The following is a 12,207-nucleotide window of genomic DNA, read 5'->3' on the forward strand; positions in this document are numbered from 1 at the left end:
ACACCACCATATTCTTCTTCATTATAACTAGTTCAAATGACTCAAGTGAACTAGTTAGAGAGTTGTTCAATTGCTTAGATCTTATTAACTACACAAGACACAATCTAAGCAAAAACGGTTTTATTCTCTCGAATCGGTTCATGAACTTTATGGCCACGGTTTGCAAAAGCATTCCTTAGTTTATATAAACATGAGTTCAAGAACAACCGATTTTAGATATAACCTGCTCAAGTTCGCGGACTTGGCTCGAGATTTATATCTCCGATAGGCAAGATAGAAAAGTAATCACAAACACTTCGTCTCATCGTTTGTGATTCCACAATATCTTTTTTCATTGTGTCGATTAGGATTATTGTGAGGTGATTGATAATACTAGGTTGTTCTTCGGGAATATAAGTCTGGTTTATCAATTGGTTCTTGTTCACCTTGATTTATCAAAAGACGGAACAAAACTTGTAGGTATATTCGTGGGAGACAGATTTATCTATTACCGTAGACTTTTCTGTGTGATACAGATTTGTTTATTAAAGTCTTCGACTTTGGGTCGTAACAACTCTTAGTTGTGGGTGAGATCAGCTAAGGGAATCAAGTACGTAGCATCCTTCTGGGATCAGAGACGTAGGAGCATAACTGTATCTTGGATCAGTGTGAGATTGATTGGGGTTCAACTATAGTCCAGACCGAAGTTAGTTTGGAGTAGGCTAGTGTCTGTAGCGGCTTAATACAGTGTGTGTTCAATCTGGACTAGGTCCCTGGGCTTTTTTTTATCGGTTTCCTCGTTAACAAAATTCTAGTGTCTGTGTTATTTCTTTTCCGCATTATATTTTGTTATATAATTGAAATATCACAGGTTGTGCGTTGTTCAATCAATTAGAATATCCGACCTTTTGGTTGTTGATTTAAATTGATTGACACTTGGATATTGGTCTTTGGTACCATCCAAGTTATCTCTCTAGTATTTGATAAAGACTCGCAGATTTCTATTTGCTTGAGTATATATCAAATCGAGAGATTGAGATATAAACTCTTTGATATACTCTTTATCTAGATTGAGTCTGACTGTCTAGTTGATTCTCTAGAAAGTATATTGGAGTTTGTCCATACAGACTGCTAAGCGAAATATTGGGTGTGGTTGTTGTACCTCCACTTTTTCAATTGGTATCAGAGTAGGCAAACACGTTTAAGACCTTACAAGTCTGTGTTTGTAGCGATCTGACTCTATGGACAGAGTTGCTATCTCAATTAACGTACCACCAGTCTTCGATGGCTCTAATTACTTATGGTGGAAAATTGTTATGCGAGCTTTTCTTCAAGCACGTGATTTTCAATCATGGGTATATGTTGTTAATGGCTATAATGCTCTTGTCGTGGCAGTTGGAGATGTAAACGTTCCCAATCCTATTGGTGAATACACCCCTGCCGAGATAAATGCTGCAAAGCAAAAATCCGACGGTTTGAATGCCATTATACATGCCATTACCCCAAATCTTTCAGCACCATGTGTCTAATTGCACGAGGTCTAAAGATGCGTGGGATATCTTAGAAACCGTATTCGAAGGTAACTCTAGTGAAAAGGAAGCTAGGCTTCAAAACCTTAATTCCGATTGGGAAAACCTTCGTATGGCAGATGAAGAAACATTTGATGAGTTTAATCACAAAGTGTATGAAATTGTTAATGCATCCTTTGCATTGGGTAAGACTATTCCTGAAAAGGACATTGTGATGAAAATTCTCAGATCGCTGCCTTCTAGATACGACTCTAAGAAGCATGCCATCATTAAGGGAAATAACCTTGATACTCTATCCATAAGTTCTCTTACTAGAAAGTTGAAAATTTTCGATCTTGAACTTGAACAACGAGAGAAACATCATCTGGCTAACAATCTTGTTGCTGCATCTGATTGTAAGTCTCGACGTTCTAAATTGACTGACAATAGAAATGAGAATTGCATTAATTCAATCTTGGGTCTGTTTATGCAACATCTTAAGAAATCTCTTAGACAGAGGAAAAGAAAGTCTCAAAAGAAAGCTCAGTCAATCAATAAAAAGGTTCAAAAAAACTATGTCAACAATTCCAGTTTCAAGTGTTATAGAAGTGTTTACAATGCTTCTATTCATCCTGATACAGAGAAAAACAAGATAACTAAAGCATGGATGGCTACTCTTGACTATTGTCCTGAGGATGAAATCTATGATGGTTATCTTAATCTATTTGTTGATAATCACGTATGTCCTCCTAACATTCCTGATTATTCCATGATAAACAATCTTACTTCCTCAGAAATACTTCAATTTGAAAAGGAAGTCTTAATTAAAAGAATTGAAAATCTGGAATGTCAATTGTATAACTTAAAATTGGAGATGAACAATCGTGATTCTTACAAGACGTCCTTGTACTACCAGCAAATTTCTCCTGATTCTATATCATTGTTAAGTCACCTTGACAACAAGAATCATACAGAAGATCACAAGGATTTATCTAATCTCAAGATTTCCTCATGTGATCATCAGGATCATCCTAAAACCTGTGACACCTTGAAACAGGAAAAGTACTCCTCTGTCAAACGTCGTTTATAGAAGAAGAAAAAGAAATCTCTTAACAAAACCCTCATCTTTTGTAAAAGATATTTCAAAAAGAATGCATAGTTTACGAAAATCAACAATCAAGGTATTCAAATCTGTGCTAAAAGAAAGAAAGGATGAAGTGCATAACTCTTCTTTCTTAAAAAAAGAAAGAAAGAAAGTATATCAAATACTTCATCCCCTTGAAAGAAGTTACCCAGTCCTGCAGAGGATTGGAACAATTACATTTTGTAATACTGTTTTAATGATTCTTGTCTATCCCTCTTAGACAAAAATCATGATCTTCAAGAGGGTTGTGATTAGTTATTTATATTATTGTTTTAGCCTAGAACTGTTTTGTTTTCAAACGGATTTTCTCCTTAAGACTAGTTCTGAGGATAATCTTTTAGGGTTTTGGTCAAAGGTTATTTTGGATATTTATCCCTTATCCTCAGTTCCTCTTTAAATGAAGTTTTTTTTTTCTCCTTTGCATAAACATTTCATTTATCTCTTCCATCACGTCCTCTTCAAGTCTTTCAAGCAAGGAAAGTGATGTTTGGACTGTTCTCTTTCCATCTAAGAAGATACGGTTTGATTCTTCTGATAATGCGATGAGCCCCGATCTTCACGGCTCTTCTTTGTACGGTAACGTCTCTGTTTCTCATTTTGATAAGCTCTCTTTAACCATGAATCTCGTTTTGGAAAAAGTTCGTGCCCTAAAAAGTGAACTTAAAACTTCTTCCAAGAAACTTGAAGAAAAGATGGATCATCTGGAGTCGAGAATTGATCTGATAGAAGATGAGCTTGATGAATACAGAAAATATGAGAAGAGTATTCAAAGTAAGTAAATGCTTTATAGGACTTTATTTGCCTAGTAAATCTTCTATTTTCTTGTTTTTATTAGAAGAATAACTAGAGTTTGGAATAGCCATTATTGTGATTACACATAGCTATGTCCAACGTTTTCATCTTCATGATTTTAGATTTATTGGTTTAAATTCTAAATTTGTTTGGAAGATGATTTTTGCAGTATTAATCATTATGGTTATATATATTGCAATATTGTTATGGGGTATGTGTGTTTGCGTCCGTGAACTATGACTATCCCATACCTTGTCAAAAGTAAAGTCTTTCGTATGTCGATATGCATGTATTGATAAAAGAATGAATAGACTTTTGACAAATACAAAAGTTAAGCCTATTATGTCAATTATTGATGGAAGATAGGTTAAAATCTTTTGTTTTCAAGGATTATGTCTATTATGTCATTGTGAAAATGGTGATGGAAAAATAGAATGAATCCTTGTGTATTCCGCAGTAATTGATCTTCCCTGATCCATATTTTATGTATTACTGTGAGGCTCCGTAAAGTGTCTTATGTTGAGAATTGAACGACCAAGTTGATTATTCTTATGATTAGCTATGTTGTTGTTCCGTGAGGTACTTTATATCGAGCATTTTCAACTAGATTAATCATCTTGTTTGGTTATTTAGTTGTTGCTCCGTAAGTTTTCTTATGTCGAGCACGACCAATTAAATTGATTACTTTTGTGATTAGTTTGATTGTGTATTTCGACTAGGTTAATTATGGGTTCACTTGTGATTAATCTAATTGAATATTTTGAGTCTCCATAAGTTCACTTATGTTGAGCATTTTTCGATTAAATTAATCATGGGTTCTCTTGTGGTTAGTTTAATTGAATATTTTGGATTCAAATTCATATTTGTATGTGATTTATTATGTCCAAAGAAATCCTTATTTTCCTTGGAAATTAAGGTCACTCTTGTTGTTCTCTCGGGAATGACATTTTATGGGGGAGAGTTCTTTTGAACTTGCGCTTAATTGCCAAATCTTTGTGGGGAGTGCGGTTGTGGAATATTATAGGGGTTATCTTGTATCTTTACAAACTCCTTGATGAATGCATTTAGCTTCGGCTTTATGATTGCGTCTAAATAAGATGATATACTTTTGCTTTCTTTTGGTCAAGAAATGTCTCTTTCGGAAATTTCATTAGAATCCCGTTCTTGTACCTTTGCCAATTTTATTGACAAAAAGGGGGAGAATTAAATTAATATGTAGTTCACACTACAAATACATATGGTTTTCAGATCATTATGTAAGGGGGAGTGGTTTCCATGTGAGATGGAGTACTGACTAAAGGGGAGTGATACATATCACCATAGTATTGTTGTTGAAGTTGTGATACAATTGGACTTTGACGTTGTGTAATGATACTATGACATTGTATAACAATGATTGAGGACTATTGTTTTCTTGTTGTTATAGCTACAGAATTTCAACAACGATGATACCTAACTTACAACCTTTGGGATCATTGGAGTACTTGGAAGTGACGAAGATTTCGAGTAATGTTGAAGATTAGGCATGTGGAATAGGAGCTACAAAAGTTAATTTATTTATTTTTTGTATTCCATATGTATTAATAGTTTTGTCACTAAAATTGACAAAGGGGGAGATTGTTAGAGCATTGCTCGGTCGAACTCGCATGCGTTGCTATCTCAAGCATGTTTGTCAATGTTAGTGATCAAAACTATAAGTCTTGATTTCTAGCCTATATAGATAAAGGTCTCGGACTAGGATAGAAAGTGTATTTGAGCTCAAGACTCCATGGCAATCATCATACAAGACGAAGGACTAATAAAGAAACTGGTGGATCTTCATTGACTAAAAGGTATGTGGAGACTTGAACTTATTTGTCACTCAAAAGTCTTTCTACTCTATCTCCTATTCTTGAGACAAAAGTCGTTTTGATATATAGACTTTCATTATACACATTTGCTAATTCGAGCCGAGTATAACTCGCCTATCTATTTCTCGAAATATGTGTTGGTAAGATTTCTCTTTAGCCAAATTCATCTTTACCTAGTGACGAATGTCATGTTATGTTTTAATCACTTTGAAAATTGCTCTGACGAAAAATGGTCTGTGAATAACGGCTATATAACGTCCTCTGAGAATGTTTCAATGATTGAAATGAGAGTTTAGATTACATAACCATTGGTAGGATATAAGCATTATTGTGGAAACACATATATGTATAAGTCCGTATTCCTTAAACCAAAATTTACGAACTTTGTTGATCAAGAGAAACGGAATGTGGCGTGATCCAAGTCCGCGAACTGGTGGATGTTCTCGACCCGAGAATTTCTATTGGAGTGTGCAAACTCCTTCCGTGAGCTTAAGTCCGCGAACCCAGTCCGCGAACTTGAGCAGGTTATATCTAAAATCGGTTATTCTTGAACTCATGTTTATATAAACCAAGGAATGCTTTTGCAAACCGTGGTTATGAAGTTCATGAACCGATTCGAGTGAATCAAACCGTTTTTGCTTCGATTGTGTCTTGTGTAGTTACATAAGATCTAAGCAATTGAAAAACTCTCTAACTAGTTCATTTGAGTCATTTGAACTAGTTATGGTGAAGAAGAATAAGGTTGATATGAGAGTAATCATATGGCAACTATTTGGTTGACTTGTTGAACCAACAAATATTAATGTTTGGGAACGGCTACATAAACCCAAAATTGGACATTTCATTTGTGTGTAACAAGCTAAGTTTTCGATCCAACGTTTGAGAAATATTAGCTAGAATCTTATCAGGTTTTCATCTAACGGTGAATATTGAATGCTTTGTTACCAAGCTAACATTGATTGCAAACTCTGATTTGAAAGACTATATAAAGGAGAACTCTAGCAACTGGGAAACCTAAGCTAGAGTCGATTCTCCTTTAACCTTTGGTTTCTTCTTCTAAAACCAGGTTGATGACTTAGAGACTTCATTGGGATTGTGAAGCCAGACCGATACTACTTTTCTTGTAGTTGTATCTGTTCATGAACATTGCTCGGTCACTAAAATTGACAAAGAGGGAGATTGTTAGAGCATTGCTCGGTCGACCTCGCATGCGTTGCTATCTCAAGCATGTTTGTCAATGTTAGTGATCAAAACTATAAGTCTTGATTTCTAGTCTACTATAGCTAAGTCTCGGACTAGGATAGAAAGTGTAATTGAGCTCAAGAACTCCATGGCAATCATCATACAAGACGAAGGACTACTCAAGGAACTGGTGGAACTTCATCGATTAAAAGGTATGTGGAGACTTGAACTTATCTATCACTCAAAAGTCTATCTACTATATCTCTTATTTTGAGACAAAAGTCGTTTTGCTATATAGACTTTTATTATACACATTTGCTATTTCGAGCCGAGTTTATCTCGCCTATCTATTTCTCGAAATATGTGTTGGTAAGCTTTTTCTTTGGCCAAGTTCATCTTTACCTAGTGACGAAATTCATGATACGTTTTCAATCACTTTGAAATTTTCTTACTTTGACGAAAAATAGTTTGTGAATAACAACTATATAATAACGTCCTCTAAGAATGTTTCAATGATTGAAATGAGAGTTTAGATTATATAACCAATGATGGATATAAGCATTGTGTGGTAACACATATATGTATAAGTCATTTTTCCTTGAACCGAAGTTTGCGAACTTTGTTGATCAAGAGAACCGGAACAAGAGCCGTTAACTCAGTCCGCGAACCCAGTCCGCGAACTGGCGTAAGTTCTCAGCCGAGAAAATCTGCTGAAGTTTGAGAACTCCTTTCGGGAACTTAAGTCCGCGAACTAAGTCTGCGAAATTAAGTTGGTTATATCTAAAGACGATTTTTTGTGAACTTATTTATATTAACTAAAGAATGTTAAATGCAAACCGTGGCTATAAAGTTCATGAACAGATTCGAGTGAATCAAATCGTTTTTGCTTCGATTGTGTCTTGTGTAGTTACATAAGATTTCCTTGCAATTGAACAACTCTCTAACTAGTTCATTTGAGTCATTTGAACTAGTTATGGTGAAGAAGAACATGGTTGATATGAAAGTGCTCATATGGCTAACCATTTGGTTAACTATTGTTGAACCAACAAATGTACATGTTTGGGTATGGTTACACAAACCTAAAATCGTGCATTTCATTTGTGTGTAACAAGCTAAGTTTTCGATCCAACGGTTGAAAGATATTAGCTTGAATCTAATCAGGTTTTCATCTAACGGTGAATATTGAATGCTTTGTTACCAAGCTAACATTGATTGCAAACTCTGATTTGAAAGACTATATAAGGGAGAACTCTAGAAACTAGGAAACCTAATCCCACACCTCCTGTGTGATACTAGTTGTATTAGCTAGAGTCGATTCTCCTTTAACCTTAGGTTTCTTCTTAAAAACCAGGTTAACGACTTAAAGACTTCATTGGGATTGTGAAGCCAGACTGATACTACTTTCTCGTAGTTGTGTGATCTGATCTTGCTGATTTTATCGTTTTGAGTACAATCGTAACGATTGGCTTGAGATTTATATCTCCGATAGGCAAGATAGAAAAGTAGTCACAAACATCTTCGTCTCATCGTTTGTGATTCCACAATATCTTCTTTCGTCGCGTCGATTAAGATTATTGTGAGGTGATTGATAATACTAGGTTGTTCTTCGGGAATATAAGTCTGGTTTATCAATTGGTTCTTGTTCACCTTGATTTATCAAAAGATGGAACAAAAACTTGTAGGTATTTCTGTGCGAGACAGATTTATCTATTCCTGTAGACTTTTCTGTGTGATACAGATTTGTTTATTAAAGTCTTCGACTTTGGGTCGTATCAACTCTTAGTTGTGGGTGAGATCAGCTAAGGGAATCAAGTGCATAGTATCCTGCTGGGATCAGAGACGTAAGGAGCGCAACTGTACCTTGAATCAATGTGAGATTGATTGGGGTTCAACTACAGTCCAGACCGAAGTTAGTTTGTAGTAGGCTAGTGTCTGTAGCGACTTAATACAGTTTGGTGTTCAATATGGACTAGGTCCCGGGGTTTTTTTGCATTTACGGTTTCCTCGTTAACAAAATTCTGGTGTCTGTGTTATTTCTATTTCATATTATATTATTTTATATAATTGAAATATCACAGGTTGTGCGTTAGAATCAATCAATTGGAAATCCGACCTTTGGTTGTTGATTGAAATTGATTGATACTTGAACATTTGTCTTTGGTACCGTTCAAGTAATTTCTCTTGTATTCAATTAGACTCGCAGATTACTATTTGCTTGAGTAAGAATTGAATCAAGAAAGAGAGATATAACTCTTTGATATACTTTATTAAGATTGAGTCTAGTTGATTCTCTTGAAAGTATATTGGAGTTTGTCCATACAGATTGCTAATCGAAATATTGGGTGAGGTTGTTGTACCCCCGCTTTTTCAAATGATACAATTGTTCTTTCTTTGTAGCCTTCTCTTGAGTGTTTGGGAGTCTCCTTTAACTCTTATAGGAGCAGGAGCATTGTACACTTGTCCTCTCGTCTTGTCGAGAATTCCTTCCCCTAGTTTCTTTGGAATTTTTTCCCTAGAGTTTGGCCATACAATACCAAAAGAGCTACATATTCTTGTAACCAAACAAGCAAATCCAGGAGTTCTCCTTCCACTTTTTCGAATTGTAATCATCTATTTAATTATTAGACCGCAGAAATCAAAGTTCTTGATTCCTCTGAAAAGATGATATACAAGTTCAGCAATATCTCTTATCCACCTTGACTTATGCATATTTCTAGGAAAATGATTTGTGGAAACTAGTTTTCCAAACACCTTGAGATGGAACTCAATATTATGAATGAGAAGTGTATTACCTGACCATACTCAACCAATTAAGGAAGAAATGATGTTGTTGTCGACACGATATCTCGGATCCGCACACGGTAAGAAAGTGTTCTTGTAGCGATAGAGAATCAATTCCGAGATGATTTGCTTGTTAACTTCAAAAGATTTTGTACTGATCATGGTACGGAAGGTGCATCCTTCGAAGTTCATCTCATGCATATTCGCATAAAATAGTTTGACAAGGTCCGCAGTAGCCTTGAATGAGGATTCATGAATAATGCCTCATTCTCTTTCATTCACAAATTTCGTGTATTTCTTATCCGATATTTCCATAAAGATCATTTCCATAATGGGTTCTTTGATTAAACCGAATTTGGTGAGGCATTCATCATCCACAAAGTAATTTTGAGATGCAATATCATAAGTGAGACTAGGCATGTTTTCATAATTGGCATCGATAGTAGAATAGAGCATCATGTTCCTAGTTGAGCTTTCACCACTAACAAAATTTCCAGTATTTCTACCTCTATTTGCCATTGAAACAACAAAAAGAGTGAAAAGCCACTTACAATCGATATGGTCGGTTGAGTATTGAATCTCCTTGATTGAACTTTGTTGAAAAGAATTGAGGGAAACCCTTTGTTTCTCTTGAATCCTATAGTAAGTAGATAACAATTTCTTTCCTTGAAATACACATGCAAAAATTTGAAGTAAGGAATTTCGAACCCTAGTCCACTGTTTGGTTTTCTTCGAAACCGAGAGAGGAAGAAGAAAAGAATGACCCATCTCTCTTTGGTTTTATCGTCTAAACCATCATGTATTCGAATGTGAATCCGGATCCAAAAGAGACTGATCCATGGGGACTGATTCTTGGTTATGGGCAACCTATTATCGAATCGTTGACAAATGCCATAGGGTTCATGATGTGACGAACACTTTTCTTCAGAAATTGATATAAATCTTCCATCTTCTGCTTTGATTCCATCTTCTGCTTTGGGAAAATCAAAGCAGATTTTAGTAGGTTCACAAATGATATTGATGTGTTTTTCAATTGAGTTGTAGTAAAAAGGTTCGTTGAGGCTTGTGAAAGCAATGGATTTTTAGACTTATAAAACTTAAAAGTAAAGAAAATTTATTACAAAATTGACTTCAAGATATGAGAAAATAACCAAGACACTGATTCCACTATTACACATGAATTAATGATGGTAAATAATCCCAAACTCTAATTATCTTTTAAGTCCTTTATATCTTAACTCACTAATAATCAAGAAAATTCTCAAACATCAATTGTATCCCATAAGCATAGATTATCTAAACAAAGCATAACCTATCTAATTGAATCACAACTGATTAGGAAAATTTCGCAAACAATTTAAAACTCTGCAAAAGCAGTGATTGAGTGAATTATAATTAAATATTAGAGAAAATAAAATAGTTACCAATTATTCATGCGTAAATAGCTTCCTCATTGTCTTGGTTGTGGGAGAATTAGCCGCTCATCATGTTGGAAACACGCTCAAAAATCATTATTATTGCTCAAAGGGTGTTTACAAATTATGAAAATGGAAAAATAATTCAAAACCGGGTTTTGTAACAATTATATTTGTTACAAACCAAAAAAAGACGATACAAAGGATGTGTCACTGTTACTGTTGCTCTAAGACCCACGGCTTTGTGTCGCAAACGATGTAGCAAATAAGTCTGTCTCTGATGTACGACCCACGGCTGTGAGTTGTTGTTACTGTTGGAAAACGACGGTCTTGAATGGTCCGTTCTTCGTGTTCTTCAATGGCAGCAGCAGCAGGTCTCTCTGCAACTTGGTGTTTCGACTCTGTGGTGCTCTATTTCTCTCCCAAACTCTCCGTCCCCTTCTCTGATACCCCAGGATGATATTTATACTCAACAGGCGAAGAAAATCCTCTGTAATAACTCACAGTAATCTCTCTTTATTCGGCAGTGAAGGGTAATATTCTCGGACTATTTTCTTTCCAAAAATCCTTCTCCTACACGTCTGCTGCTGTTGAATCTACCTTATTTACCTCTGACACGCTCCAAACTGTTGCTCGAGTCAACAAAACATGCTGAGAAATCGTTCAAACTCATGCGATCCCGTGAAATAACTCTCCCATGCACGGACTGCCCTGTTTTCTTCCACCCGATTATCTAGCCAAATTTGTCCGAAAAGATCAACCATACCACGCCTGTTAAGACCAGTCTAGTCATCCCAACAATTTCCAGCCGTTGAGTCTCCTTTAATCCCGTCCAAAATTCCAACCCTAATTTTTGTCGTAGCCTGTTAGCTTTTCCCGCCACTTTTCTGATTTAAATTTGAGAAGAAGATGGTTAGCACTTATCCAACGTCCTGGGTGCCGAATAACAAATGGGTGATGTGGACAAATGGGCTACACATATCCGTGGGTGACACATAGCAAAAGTGGGGGTCCGTATAGCAAATGTCCTCCGGGGGTGCTCCGAGCAACTTTTCGAACCGAATTTTCCAACAATATTTATTTCCTAAAAATACATAAAAACACAATATTAGTACAAAAATCGAGTTCCAACAAAACAGACATTGAGGAAAATTTAGACACAAAAATGTGTCTATCAAATACCCCCAAACTTACTATTTGCTAGTCCTCGAGCAAAACTAATCTAGAAAATAAAATCCTAACTCACTAGGTGGCCCTAGTGACCGAGTTAATCTCGGGAGGGTTTACCAGAGGTGTACCCACAAAACCTTTACTCCAGACCCTAGCTATCTACGCAGAACCTTGGAAGGCACTAAAGAATCTCCTTGGTTGGCATACAATCATTGACTATAGGAGGAAGTACCCTGATGCAAAATTCCAATTGTTGTACACGTGTTTGCACTCAAGCATACTAAAATTCATATAAAGTGACATAGCTCTACTCAGATAGTTTCTGTACATCATAACCCGAAGTCAACCAATCACATGGAAAGATTAAGAAGATGGATAAAGAGAAA

This window comes from Papaver somniferum, chromosome 9, assembly GCF_003573695.1.
Source record: "Papaver somniferum cultivar HN1 chromosome 9, ASM357369v1, whole genome shotgun sequence".
NCBI lineage: Eukaryota > Viridiplantae > Streptophyta > Magnoliopsida > Ranunculales > Papaveraceae > Papaver > Papaver somniferum.